This window comes from Dendrobates tinctorius, unplaced genomic scaffold (genome assembly GCF_039654945.1).
Source record: "Dendrobates tinctorius isolate UK_male_01 unplaced genomic scaffold, ASM3965494v1 ptg000156l, whole genome shotgun sequence".
Classification (NCBI taxonomy): Eukaryota; Metazoa; Chordata; class Amphibia; order Anura; family Dendrobatidae; genus Dendrobates; species Dendrobates tinctorius.
The window spans coordinates 22,200,823-22,215,091 of record NW_027361823.1 but is presented as its reverse complement, the minus strand read 5'-3'; the positions used below and the strand labels follow the sequence as shown (position 1 = coordinate 22,215,091).

Sequence of the window (14,269 nt, the reverse complement as noted above, 5' to 3'; positions counted from 1 at the left end):
GGAGGCCGGGGTGGCTCAGCCTCCGATTTGGAGGCCGGGGTGGCTCAGCCTCCGATTTGGAGGCCGGGGTGGCTCAGCCTCCGATTTGGAGGCCGGGGTGGCTCAGCCTCCGATTTGGAGGCCGGGGTGGCTCAGCCTCCGATTTGGAGGCCGGGGTGGCTCAGCCTCCGATTTGGAGGCCGGGGTGGCTCAGCCTCCGATTTGGAGGCCGGGGTGGCTCAGCCTCCGATTTGGAGGCCGGGGTGGCTCAGCCTCCGATTTGGAGGCCGGGGTGGCTCAGCCTCCGATTTGGAGGCCGGGGTGGCTCAGCCTCCGATTTGGAGGCCGGGGTGGCTCAGTCTCCGATTTGGTGTGTCGGCCCTTTAAGACTCATTTGGGTGCGCTGGCCCTTTAACAATCACTTTGGCGCGTTGGCCCTTTAAGAGCTAGTTTGGCTCACTGGGCTTCTTTTAAATCCACTTTGGCGCACATTCTCTCTCAGGGGCATGTGTCATGTGATGAAGCTAGATTTGCATTTGTGCTGTGAGTTTCGCTTTAAGAGCTGATATTATGTGGCAGAGGCTCTGTGCTGGGGTTCAAGTGAAGTTCGTAGGCGTTGGCATAGTAACTGGGTCTGCCTGCGCATATCAATGAGCTCAACTGTCATTTCAATCGCCTCAGGGCACGTTTTGCCATTTCCTATTGAAAAGCATTGGAGACAGTGCATTCCAATGACGGGAAAAAAAATTTCAAACGCAAATTGCGCAAAAACTACAAATCCGATCGACACGAAAAATACTTAGCACACCTCTCATGGACGCTGGCTTCGAAACGACACCTCAACGGAGTCTGTGCGTGTAGCGGTTCGGGCCGCATTAATTGCGGAAATCAACTTAATAATAATAATAAGAAGAAGAAGAAGAAGTTAGCAGCGTTCGGATTACAATATAGTGGTTTTTTCAAACCACTATAACTAGATGTGTATTTCCTGAAGGAAGTACAGATAGTGGTTTGAAATGGTGCCCGGGCTGCCCCTTTAAGAGAGACTTCCCTGCAAGACTTTCAACTCAGGATACGATTTAACTGTGGGTGCCTCTCAGGGGCCACTTTGGCCTCATGGTCTGATTTTGTGGGTGGGGCCCCTCAGGGTCCGATTTTGTGGGTGGGGCCCCTCAGGGTCCGATTTTGTGGTTGGGTCCCCTCAGGGTCCGATTTTGTGACCGGGGCCCATCAGGGTCCGATTTGGTGGGCGGGGCCACTCTGGGTAAGATTTGGAGGCTGGGCTCGCTCAGCCTCCGATTTGGAGGCCGGGGTCGTTGAGCTTCCGATTTGGAGGCCGAGGTCAAAGAGTCTCCGATTTGGAGGTCGATGAACTTCCGATTTGGAGGCCGGGGTCGATGAACTTCCGATTTGGAGGCCGGGGTCGATGAACTTCCGATTTGGAGGCCGGGGTCGATGAACTTCCGATTTGGAGGCCGGGGTCGATGAACTTCCGATTTGGAGGCCGAGGTCGATGAACTTCCGATTTGGAGGCCGGGGTCGATGAACTTCCGATTTGGAGGCCGGGGTCGATGAACTTCCGATTTGGAGGCCGGGGTGGCTCAGCCTCCGATTTGGAGGCCGGGGTGGCTCAGCCTCCGATTTGGAGGCCGGGGTGGCTCAGCCTCCGATTTGGAGGCCGGGGTGGCTCAGCCTCCGATTTGGAGGCCGGGGTGGCTCAGCCTCCGATTTGGAGGCCGGGGTGGCTCAGCCTCCGATTTGGAGGCCGGGGTGGCTCAGCCTCCGATTTGGAGGCCGGGGTGGCTCAGCCTCCGATTTGGAGGCCGGGGTGGCTCAGCCTCCGATTTGGAGGCCGGGGTGGCTCAGCCTCCGATTTGGAGGCCGGGGTGGCTCAGCCTCCGATTTGGAGGCCGGGGTGGCTCAGCCTCCGATTTGGAGGCCGGGGTGGCTCAGCCTCCGATTTGGAGGCCGGGGTGGCTCAGCCTCCGATTTGGAGGCCGGGGTGGCTCAGCCTCCGATTTGGAGGCCGGGGTGGCTCAGCCTCCGATTTGGAGGCCGGGGTGGCTCAGCCTCCGATTTGGAGGCCTGGGTCGATCAGCCTCCGATTTGGAGGCCGGGGTCGATCAGCCTCCGATTTGGAGGCCGGGGTGGATCAGCCTCCGATTTGGAGGCCGGGGTGGATCAGCCTCCGATTTGGAGGCCGGGGTGGATCAGCCTCCGATTTGGAGGCCGGGGTGGATCAGCCTCCGATTTGGAGGCCGGGGTGGATCAGCCTCCGATTTGGAGGCCGGGGTGGATCAGCCTCCGATTTGGAGGCCGGGGTGGCTCATTGTCCGATTTGGAGGCCGGGGTGGCTCAGTCTCCGATTTGGTGTGTCGGCCCTTTAAGACTCATTTGGGTGCGCTGGCCCTTTAACAATCACTTTGGCGCGTTGGCCCTTTAAGAGCTAGTTTGGCTGACTGGGCTTCTTTTAAATCCACTTTGGCGCACACATTCTCTCTCAGGGGCATGTGTCATGTGATGAAGCTAGATTTGCATTTGTGCTGTGGGTTTCGCTTTAAGAGCTGATATTATGTGGCAGAGGCTCTGTGCTGGGGTTCAAGTGAAGTTCGTAGGCGTTGGCATAGTAACTGGGTGTGCCTGCGCATATCAATGAGCTCAACTGTCATTTCAATCGCCTCAGGGCACGTTTTGCCATTTCCTATTGAAAAGCATTGGAGACAGTGCATTCCAATGACGGGAAAAAAAATTTTCAAACGCAAATTGCGCAAAAACTACAAATCCGATCGACACGAAAAATACTTAGCATACCTCTCATGGACGCTGGCTTCGATACGACACCTCAACGGAGTCTGTGTGTGTAGCGGTTCGGGCCGCATTAATTGCGGAAATCAACTTAATAAGAAGAAGAAGAATAAGTTAGCAGCGTTCGGATTACAATATAGTGGTTTTTTCAAACCACTATAACAACCACACAGTAGGAGTCAGGTGAAGTGCTTGTATACTGGGATTCACAAGTACTGTGATACCCCCAGCTATCTGCCATATAGCACCAGGGCTTGCCATTCAAGCATAGCCAGTAAACTTTAAGGGCACCAATTAACTCATTACCCTCACTCTTGTGCTTAACCACTGTCCCCGCCCCTGATTGATGTTGCCATTACAACGTCCTTGAGGCTGGCCACCAAAGCCTAGCCTGGTCACCACCATGAGGTTTTTACCTCCTCCATTAGTTTAAATGAGTCCACCTTAACTTGTCCACAATTTCCACCTGACTCCTAAACTGCAAAGCTGTGATGGGTTATAAATTCGAAGTCACATTTTTTTTTTTTTACACTTTTTATAAATCACTTTTTTAAACTTATAAACTAAAAGTCCCTGCAAAAGCATTAAGGGAAGTAAACTTGGCAAACCTCTGAGTTTGCAAACCAAAGAGTCATACTACAGCACTGAGGAGAGGAAAAAACCCCTGTGGAGGAAACCTCTAGGGAACCATGGCTGAAGGATTGCCCTTCCCTTTTTATCTTAGAAGGTTAATGCCAATGTTAACTCTTTATAATCATGATAAAATTTGACGTGGTAAAAGATATACAACAGCAAGTTTAAAACAAAAAATACAATAAAGCATTCATCACTTTACAATTAAAATGTTTTAGGACCGTGATTATAACAGGGCAGGAGGACAGGTGATGTCTTCTCCATTTCATTTGGTAAAAGAAAGAGTCAGGCCGGGATCACACATGCGAGGAATATAGCCGAGTCTCGCATGTTAATACCCTGCACTGCCGCTGGCACTTGGATTGGAGCGTGCGGCCGCATAGAAATACATAGAGTCGCACGCTCCGCACCTGAGTGCCAGGTATTAACATGCGAGACTCGGCTGTATTCCTCGCATGTGTAATCCCGGCCGTAGAAAGACAATTTACTTCTATATAAACCCCTCCCCCTCACAGAGAGACCAGCCCCCACCATCCTCACAAAAAGAGAGTTACATCACCTAAATAAGTCCCACCCTCCTCACAATAGCACACCAGGCACAAACATATCCTTCAGTCTTAAAGCAACATCAATCTTGCTTAAAATCTACACCGCTATACACACAAAGCTGCAGTAGTTAAAAGTTCCACCTATCCCAAAGTCATGCCCTCCTCCACCTATTGTTACTGTGGTTTCTTTACATATTGGTAACAGTGCAATGGTGAGTCTCCTGGTCAGCATCGGACAGAAGGCTAAATGGCAATGATCAAAAGGAATTTACTATATCTGCATCTACCCATGGAAAAAAAAAAAACATACCAGACTCAATTTCTTTAATGCTTCGTCTGGGGGTTAGAGGAAGCATTAGCAAAATGGTGTTTGTTTACCATGGGTTGATGTAAGCATATGTTCTGCTGACCTTGGATCAGGTGCTTGATCAGCTCCTCCATTTTGTTCGACCAATGTACTATCATTATAGTCACCTTCACCCAGGACATGGAGTTTGCCCACAGCGATCACACTTGCTTCTTGCGAATGAAGCCCACATTCTCCAACTGTGGTTGATCGTCTCTCTCGACTGCTTAATGAGGTAGTCAAAGGAATACTTTTCGTTTCGATCTTCAGCTGGTTTATTAAAACATGCCTCAAGCCAGTCCAAAACAAAATAGACATTCAGTCTTGTTGTCCTAAGTAAATAGCGCACATTACAGTCCATATAACTGCAGGGACCGGACGCTCAGAAATCAGAGTCCACTTCTTTTAAGCAAGAGCCCAGCTCTTTTGATTGGCTCTCCTTCAGAGCACACACAACAATCATTAAGTCTAGAGAGTTCACTTTTACCTTCTGGACCACATCCAACTCTTTAACTGTTCACTATAAACCTGGCCCTGTTATAGCCGATTAACACCTCTCAGCACAAAACATTCTGGAGCCAACTTCCTAGTGCATATCACAAAAGCCAATAACTTCAGTGATTCACACTATAGGAACAGAGAGACGCGCAAATAGGGTCTTATCCGATAAAGGGTACAAAAGGATTTAAAATTCTACTCACCTGATAAAGGAGAGGTATAGCACATGAAATTAACAGTCAGCTGCTGCACATCCAAAGGTCAAGCCAGTGACCGCCGAAACATATAGTCTAATGGAACTTTTTTTGGATCTCGTGCGCTGCTTGACATAACACACCAGTATTCGTGCATTAAAAGATCGATGTTTTATTCATTGCCCAATGCGTTTCAAAGTATAAATTACTTCTTCCTCAGGGGATGATATACATACATCATCCCCTGAGGAAAAAGTAATTTATACTTCAAAACGCATTGGTAAATAAAACATCGATCTTTTAATGCACGAGTACTGGTGTGTTATGTCAAGCAGCGCACGAGAGCCATAAAAAGTTCCATTAAACTATAAATAACTTCAGTGAAACACCTCTTTCCTCCAGCACATTACCAGAGACCCTTGTACAGTATACATAGATTTATTGTCCAGCATTTTTGGTTATTGCAATATTGTTAATAACTTGCGTTATTTGCCTTCGGGATTGATAAAGTGAAAAGCAGGAAACTTAAACTGCAACAGTTAATCACAAAAATGGGAACTTGATGAGCTCATTAAGGGTATCCATCAGGAATTTATATGTTTGTGGTTGGCGATTCAGGATGTACTGGCCAGCCAGCCATACATGCATGCCTGAGCCTGTGAGACACAGTACAGCACAAGGTGCTCCTTCATGGAAGAAACTTTAGAGGACCTTTTAGGACTGCTGCTTTGTTGAGGTTCTGTTGGACACCCTGGTGCCACAGCCGGGAACAAATGGTCGTGTGATTGCAACTAGGCAATTTGCCTTCTTCCAGCCACATTCCGAATAAACTGTATCCGGCCTCGCTCAAAATACTTGAATTGAGCCAGTCCATACCCATCTGCTTGTCATTGCCAGCATCGGAGAATTCTCACCAGTGACTATAGACTAATAGTCTAAGGACATCCAACACCTTTAAGCATGTCATGTGATTTGCCAGGAAGCTCTTCCTTTTGCAGAGCGAAAGCATGTCCATCCAGGAGTGCCAAAGGCTTTTCCACAGGATGCCAAGACTGCACAATCTTGGACTGGTCGGTAAGACGACGATGAAGATTACTAAAATCCCTCTCTTTCCTCTCTTCCCTCCTTGTGTTGTTGACTTTCAATAAAGCTTTGAGCCCGTGCTTCTTCACTTTATCACTGCTTGTAATGGTTTGCTGAATAACTTGGTGTAATAGAGTGATAGTGTAGTATGGGGGTATGATGTGTAGTGTACAGGGCCGGCCCAAACATATAGGCGAACTAGGCGGCCGCCTAGGGCGCCGACCCAAAGGGGGCGCCAGAGAAAAAATAGAAAAAAATTATAAAAAAATTTTTTCAAAAGGCAAAAAGTTTTAGGGATGGAAAGAAAAGTGTACATAAATTTTTTTACCATAAATTTAAAAGAAAAACCGTTGAGCTTCAATTTACGCACGGAAAGGAGGCGCTAAACTACGGACGTGAGTCGTTTGCATAGTCTGCTGACAGGTGTTTGATCCTGCGCATTTATTTTGCTCCTAAGTTTTCAAATGTTGGCAAAGCAAAGAACCAAAAATGCACACTTAGCACACACTACACTAAGGGGGCGCCCGAGAGAAAAAAATACGTATACTTAACCCTCTGTCAGGAACAATGGATCTGACAGGCGCAGCTGTCTGTGGACAACTTACAAGGGCAAGGCTATGACAATGGGAGCAACATGAAGGGAAAAAACATTGGACTACAAAGACGAATTTTGGACATAAACCCACGTGCATTCTTTGTGCCTTGCAGCTCCCATTCTCTAAACTTAGTCGTCAACGATGCCGCTAAATGTTGTTTTGGAGCGACAACTTTTTTCCTGTTAGTTCAAAATCTCTACGTATTTTTCTCTTCGTCAACTCAGCGTTGGGAAGTACTCGTGCGTCATTTGCCATCTCTGACTCTAAAACCTCTAAGCGAAACAAGGTGGGAAAGTAGAATTGATGCTCTGGCACCCCTCTGTTACCAATTGAGCGAAGTCCATGATGCCCTAATGGACATAGCAGAAAATATTAGTCTCACAGGAAGCTCTGGAAATGTTTCCCGGCTAGAAGCTCAAGGTCTTGCTAATCAAGTTGGAACCTTTTCTTTTGTTACATCTGTTCTAGTATGGTTCAACATTTTGTACGAAATCAATTTGACAAGTAAGTTACTTCAGTCACAAGAATTCGATTTAGCTGCCGCTTCTCAACACCTTGACAAAACAAAGAAATATCTGCAATCATTAAGAAGCGATGAAGAGTTTGAGAAGCTGTTAGTTGATGCGAGGGAAATCGCAGAAGAGCTTGGCATACCAGCTAATTTTGAGTAAAGTTCTGCGCCAAAACGATTAAAGAAAAAAAACCAGACAGTTCTCTTATGAAGGGAAAGATGAGCCCATAAGAGATGAGAAACAGTTTCAAAATTAACTTTTACGTTGCGATCTTAGATACTGCTATAAATTCAGTTGATGAGCGGTTCACTCAGCTGAAAGAAATGGAATTGAAATTTGGATTTTTGTACCACATCCGTTCACTTGAGGGAAAACCAAGCAAATTTGTTCTGGATAAGTGTAAAGCTCTGGAAAAGTCTCTTACACACAACGAAGTAAAAGACATCGATGCCATAGAGCTATCTGGTGAACTGCAGGCAATGTCAAGACGTGTTCCAGAAGATTCATCACCAAAAGACGTTCTTGAACTTTTGCTTAAATCTGACTTGAAAGAAAGTGTCCCCAACCTGGTGGTGGCTCTAAGAATTCTTTTGACTCTGCCTGTGTCCATGGCCTCAGGAGAGAGAAGCTTCTCAAAACTAAAGCTAACTAAAACATATTGAAGGGCAAATATGACGCAAGAGAGGTAGGTTGGGTTGGCAACAATTTCAATAGAATCTGAAGTTGCTAAACAAATTAATCTCTGTGACTTAGTGTCATCCTTTTAAAAAAAAAAAAAGGCAAGGAAACAAAAATTTTAATTACCTATGGTCGTTTTTGTTTTGTGTTATTGATTACTTTGTATATATTTGTCCTATACAACTTCTCAGAAGATTAAAGAGTTAGGAGAGAGTTAATTAATCATTGTTGTTGTGGTTTATTTTGCTCCTAAATTTATATCCCAAGTTTTCATCTACTGCCAAGAATAGTAGGGGCGCAACAAAATAGTTTCGCCTAGGGCGCCGTAATCTCTCGGGCCAGCCCTGGTAGTGTGTAGGACAGATGGATATATCATTGGTGCAACCTGTGCAGCAACACAGGATCCAAGTGTGGCCATTTTCACCTACAAAAAGTAGCAAAGCTTGTCAGACACATGATTGGAATGCAAAGGGTTCATATACTGTTCTTGTACAGGGGCCTTCTATTTGTGTCCGCCATCCGCCAATGGTGTAGGTTAACCTCTGCTGTGTATTCTTTTCACATGCTATGTATATGTTATTTATGTGCTGCTATTACGTTATTAAAAAATTATTCTACATACTGTTATGATACTGGTGAAGTATTACTGGAATCCAATAATCAGAAGAGAATGAGTGAGAGACAGCCAATAGAAGATTAAGTCCTCTGGAGTAGTAGTTTGAAATGATAGGAGTAATACTGGAAAAGTCAGTCCAGTTTGAGGAAGATGGGTCGCAGGAGCTTGGCAGAAACCTATATACAATACTCAACCAATGCCTCAGCATTATGCTTGTTCTGAAGGAGGCAGAAATAGGAAACAAGATGGCTTTCATGAAAAAAAATAGGTATTAGACCTACCGGTCATGATGTTTCCAGGAGTCCATCCTGACAGCACCATGGAGGACGTCCTCCTCCTCCTTACAGGGACAGGAAGCACACGAGAGGTTAAAGGTCACGTCCCACCCCCTCTCCCTCAGTGATTTAACAAGTACCGCAAGGTGGATGATGCTAGTAACAGTTAAATGAAACAATCATATTACAGCATATGACATATCAAAATACAACATAGCATAACATAACAGGGAGGGAAGTACCCGTGCTGTCAGGATGGACTCCTGGAAACATCATTACCGGTAGGTCTAATACCTATCTTCCAGGACGTCCACCTGACAGCACCATGGAGAGTACCAAAGCACCTCCTCAGGGTGGGATTACCGCCTGGAGAACTTTTCTCCCGAATGCGGTCTGCTGACCAGCCAACACGTCAAGCTTGTAGTGCTTGCAGAATGTATTCAGATTGGCCCAGGGTGCTGCTCTACAGATTTGGTCAACCGAGGCCCCCGCCCGTTCAGCCCATGAGGCTGATACCGCCCTCGTAGAGTGGGCTTTTATGGACCCTGGCGGGCTAACGCCTTCGGCTTGGTAGGCGTCAGAGATTACTGAGGTAATCCAGCGCGCGATAGACGCCTTAGAGGCTTTCTTCCCCTTATTTTTACCCCCAAAAAGGATGAACAAGTTTGGGTCAATGCGCCAGCTATTGGTGGCTTCTAGATAGTCTAGCACCGCGCGCCTCTCATCCAGCGAGTGAAGACGCTGTTCTTTTTTATTACGGGGATTGTCGCAGAACGATGGTAACACTACCTCCTGGTTTAGATTCTTTGAGGAGGCTACCTTCGGGGTAAATGCCGGGTCTAACCTTAGGATTATACTATCCTCTCTTATCTGTAGATATGGGTCCTTAGTGGACAGGGCCTGGATCTCCCCTATTCTTTTGGCCGTGGTAATGGCTACTAGGAAGGCCGTTTTACGGGTGAGGGCAGAGATGGTTATTTTCTCCCCTAGAGCATAGTGGTCTGTACAGAGGAACCTGAGTACCAGGCCCAGGTCCCAAGGCGGGGTGAGCTGCCTAATCGTGGGGCGCAGGCGCTGCGTGGCCTTTATAAATCTTATTACCCAGGGATGAGCAGCTAGCTGGTAATCGAAGAAGGCGCTTAAGGCTGAAATCTGGACCTTTAGCGTGCTAGGCTTAGGGCCTTTATTAAAACCTGCCTGCAAAAAACTTAGTATGCTAGGGAGGTCAGGGGTGCCTGCCATGAGATCGGACCTGCCACCCTCCAGACAGAATCTTTTCCATATCTTCCTATAGATTGCGGATGTCACCGGTTTCCTACTGGCCAGTAGGGTGGATATGACCTGGTCCGACAATCCCTTGGTCTTCAGGATGTCCCTCTCAGGATCCAAGCCGATAGATGAAGTCTTGCTGGGTTTGGATGGTAGATCGGGCCCTGGTGGATGATGTCCTTCCACAGGGGTAGCTCGACTGGATTTCCTACTGCCATGGCTCCTAGAAGGGGAAACCAGCTTCTCTTCGGCCAGTATGGAGCGATCAACATCACTCGTGCGTGGTCCTCGCGTATTTTCCTGAGCACTGCCAGTATAAGGGCCAGTGGCGGGAATGCGTAGGAGAGGGATTCTCCCCAAGTCTGACTCAGGGCATCCACACCTTCTGGGTGGTCCGTCGGATTCAGGGAATAGAATCTGGGGACCTTCGAATTCTTTCGGCTTGCAAAGAGATCTATACTGGGGGTCCCCCACCGCTGACAGAGATGGTTGAAGATTTCTTCGTTCAGCTCCCATTCTGTCGGGCGGATCCGTTGTCTGCTCAAATAGTCTACTACTTCGTTCTGGGAACCCTCTAGGTGTACTGCGGTCACTGATCGGACCGTTCTTTCTGCCCAAGCGAATATTTTTCCTGCTAGGTCCTGTAGTGGTTGATGTCTGGGCCCTCCCTGGTGCTTCAGGAATGCCACTGTCGTCATATTGTCGGATAGTATACGGACATGACGATTCTCTAGTATCGACTGGTTCCGCCGTAGCGCTTCCCAGACCGCGTAGAGTTCTCTGAAATTGGAGGATCTGGTCTTGATGTCTACTGGCCATCTCCCCTGGAAGATTTTCCCTTCTATGTGGGCTCCCCAACCCCACACACTGGCGTCCGTGGTGACTACCACGTATGGAGAGGCTATCCAAAATACGCCCACCTGAAGGTTTCTGGACCGTGTCCACCACCGAAGGGACTCTCTTACTCGTTCTGGCAGCCTTAGGGGTCTGTCTAGCGACGCCTGACTTCTGTCCCACCTCGCAAGGATCTCTTTCTGCAGTGATCTTGAGTGGAATTGGGCCCATCGGACGCACTGGATGCAGGCCGTCATGAGGCCCAGGACCTCCATTGCCTCTCTTATGGAGCACTGGTTCTGGTCTGAATAGTCCTCTGCTTCTGTTCGGGTAGCCAGGATATTCTGTCGGTTGAGTCTAGGAGGACTCCGAGAAATATTTTCCTGGTCTCTGGCCTGATGTTCGACTTCTCCCAATTGATCACCCATCCAAGGAACTCCATTACCGCAGTTGCTCGGTTTCTGTCGCGAACGAGCGCTTCCCTGGATCTTGCCACCAGTAGGAAGTTGTCTAAATAGGGTATGATCACAATACCCTGATCTCTCAGGTAGGCCACTACTTCTCCCACCAGCTTTGTAAAGATTCTGGGAGCTGAGGCCAACCCAAATGGAAGACACTGGAACTGGAAGTGGCAGGTCCGGGCTGGTAAACTGACCGCAAACCTTAGCAGTCTCTGGGATGAGGGATGGATAGGGACCTGGTAGTAGGCCTTCTTTAGGTCTAGGGTGCACATGACGGCGTCCCGATCTATCAGGAGGGTTGCGGATCAGACCGATTCCATCCGGAATCTCTTGTACTTGACCCAGGCATTTAGTGGTTTCAGGTTTATGATGGTACGGGCCTCGCCAGACTGTTTTGTGATCGAGAACAGGGACGGATAGTGCCCTTTCCCTCTTTCTGACGGGGGAACTGGTACTATGACCTTTGATTTTACCATGTCCTGTAGATCCGTCCACATTGCGGAGTCCTCCAGGACGACAGTGGGGGTAATATATCTTTCGGGGGGAGGTGAATAAAGCTCTATATTGTAGCCCTCCGCGACGGTTCTGAGGACCCACTGATTGTGGGTGACTCGGGACCAGTTTGTTGTGAAGTGGCGAAGTCTCCCCTATGGCGTCATTGCCTCCTCGATCTAGAGGTTGATGTGAATGGAGGACCTCTGTCCCTCCCGGTCTGGCTGAAGGAGCCCCTATAGGAGCCTCTACTGGACCTTGCCCGACCCCTGAACTCGGTCTGTCTCCTAGAAAAGGAGTCTCTCCGAAAGGACTGGGGTCGTCTGGGTTTTTCCTCCGGGAATCCCTTCTTTTTATCGGACACCAGCTCTAGAATGTTATCTAGGGCTGGCCCGAATACCCTCAGGCCCGAGAAGGGGATGGCACATAGCTTAGTTTTTGAAGCGTTGTCCCCCGACCAGGATTTGAGCCAGACTGCTCTTCGGGCTGCGTTGGAGAGGGAGCTGTTTCTGGCTGCAAATCTTACCGATTCGGCCGACGTATCTGATAGGAACGCCGTAGCCGATTTTATGAGCGGAAGGGATGCTAGGATGTCTGATCTAGGGGTCTTGTTGGTTAGGTGTTCTTCCAACTGCCCCATCCACAAAAACATAGACCTGGCCACCGAGGTGGCTGCTATGTTGGCCCTAATAAGAGCCGCCGACGTCTCCCATGCTCTTTTTAATAAGACGTCTGCCTTCCTATCCATCGGGTCTCGAAGGCCTGATGAGTCCTCGAATGGGATAGCCGTCTTTTTGGTAACCTTAGCGACTGGGACATCTATTTTAGGAATTTCCTCACATGCCCAGGTTTCCTCAGGATCAAAAGGCAGTCTGCTTCTAAAGTCTCGGGAGAGTGTCAGTCGACGCTCTGCCTCCTTCCACTCCTCCTGGACCATCGTTTTGATGTGTTCACTTACAGGGAACACTACCTGTCTCCGGGCCACCAGTCCTCCGAACATTAAGTCCTGCCTGGACTGTGGTTTAGGGACCTCCTCTATCTGCATAGTATTTCTGACTGCTTGGACCAACTCGTCCGTGTCCTCCAGTCTGAATAGGTATTTCCTTCTCTGATCTTGTCTATCCTCCCGGATCTCGCCTTCTTCTTCCTGATCTGAATCCCGGAATTCGGACTCCTCACTAGGGCTTTCTTCCGACTCTGGGTCCGCTTCCCACCTTGGACGTTTGCGACTCGGCCCTGGGCTGGGGGACTGACGCCGTGCGAGGCTGGATGTAGAGGCCCGAACTTCCTCCCTCATCAGCGATCTCATTTCGGCTAGGAGAGATGGCTGTTCCTCGCCTATGACCCTTGAGGTACAGGGTCCGCATAGGGTCTTGTTATATGCGTCTGGCAGCTTTACCCTGCATACTGGGCATCTGACCGATTTGGAGGTGGCCTTTGCCGGGTACTTCGCCCCCGAGGGGGATTCTGTCGGGGCTCCCTTCTCCTAATAATACAGAAGGGGCACCTACTCAGATCTGGGTTGGGGTAATGGGTGGGGGAGGGTGGTCTGCGCTATGCGCACTTACCCCTCCGCCTGCTGGAGCAACCCCTTCCATCCTGGCGCGGTCCGCAGGGTGCTATGGACCTCCGAAGCGTGCTCCCTGGATCTCCAGAAGCGCGCTCTGTGCCTTAGGAGCGCGCGCTGTGGACCCCAGAAGCGAGCGCTGTCTGGCTTCAGAAGCGAGCGCTGTCTGGCTTCAGTAGCGAGAGCTATTTGGCTTCGGTAGCGCGCGCTGGGATTCAAAGGCCGGCGTCTGACGTCACCGGATGTGACGCACGGCCTCTCGCGCTAGGCCGCCTCCTCCACTTCCTGCTCTGCGCGCGACTATGGCGGCCTCCTCCGGCCTGCCGCCGTGGGGAGCCAACCCCCATCCATCTGCGGCGGACTGCCACTCCGGCCTCTTCGCCTGCTATGGCGGACTGCGGAGGCCTCATTCCTGCCTCTCAGCGCCGGCCGCGCCAGTCATCAGTCGGTGCCCGCCCGGCCAGCCGCCTGCGGGGAGCAGACCATCACCTGCTGTGGCGGTGAGTTCTTTGGAGCCGAGAGCCACCCATAGGGAGGAACGGCTCTCTCCAGGAGCGTCGTCCTGCTCCTGGCCTCTGGGGCAGAGGGACTCCCCACTGGAGAGTTTCGGCCCCGGGACCTCTTGACAGGGGAAGGCTTGGACTAGCCGTACGATCCCCTGAGCCCCTCCGGTAAGCTTCTCGTGTGTCCCTCCGTGCAGGGACAGGAAAAACACTGAGGGAGAGGGGGTGGGACGTGACCTTTAACCTCTCGTGTGCTTCCTGTCCCTGTAAGGAGGAGGAGGACGTCCTCCTCCATGGTGCTGTCAGGTGGACGTCCTGGAAAATGGCCTTCTTAGTATCTGCCAAATGCAGATGTAAACTAGGACCACCCAGTGGTAAGG

At 49.6% G+C, this 14,269-nt stretch overlaps 1 pseudogene; it reads left to right on the top strand.

The window, feature by feature from the left end:
* The window catches only part of LOC141051228 (uncharacterized), a 95,009-nt pseudogene extending 87,153 nt beyond the window's left edge, over positions 1-7,856 (top strand).
* Positions 7,857-14,269: the final 6,413 nt, after the last annotated feature.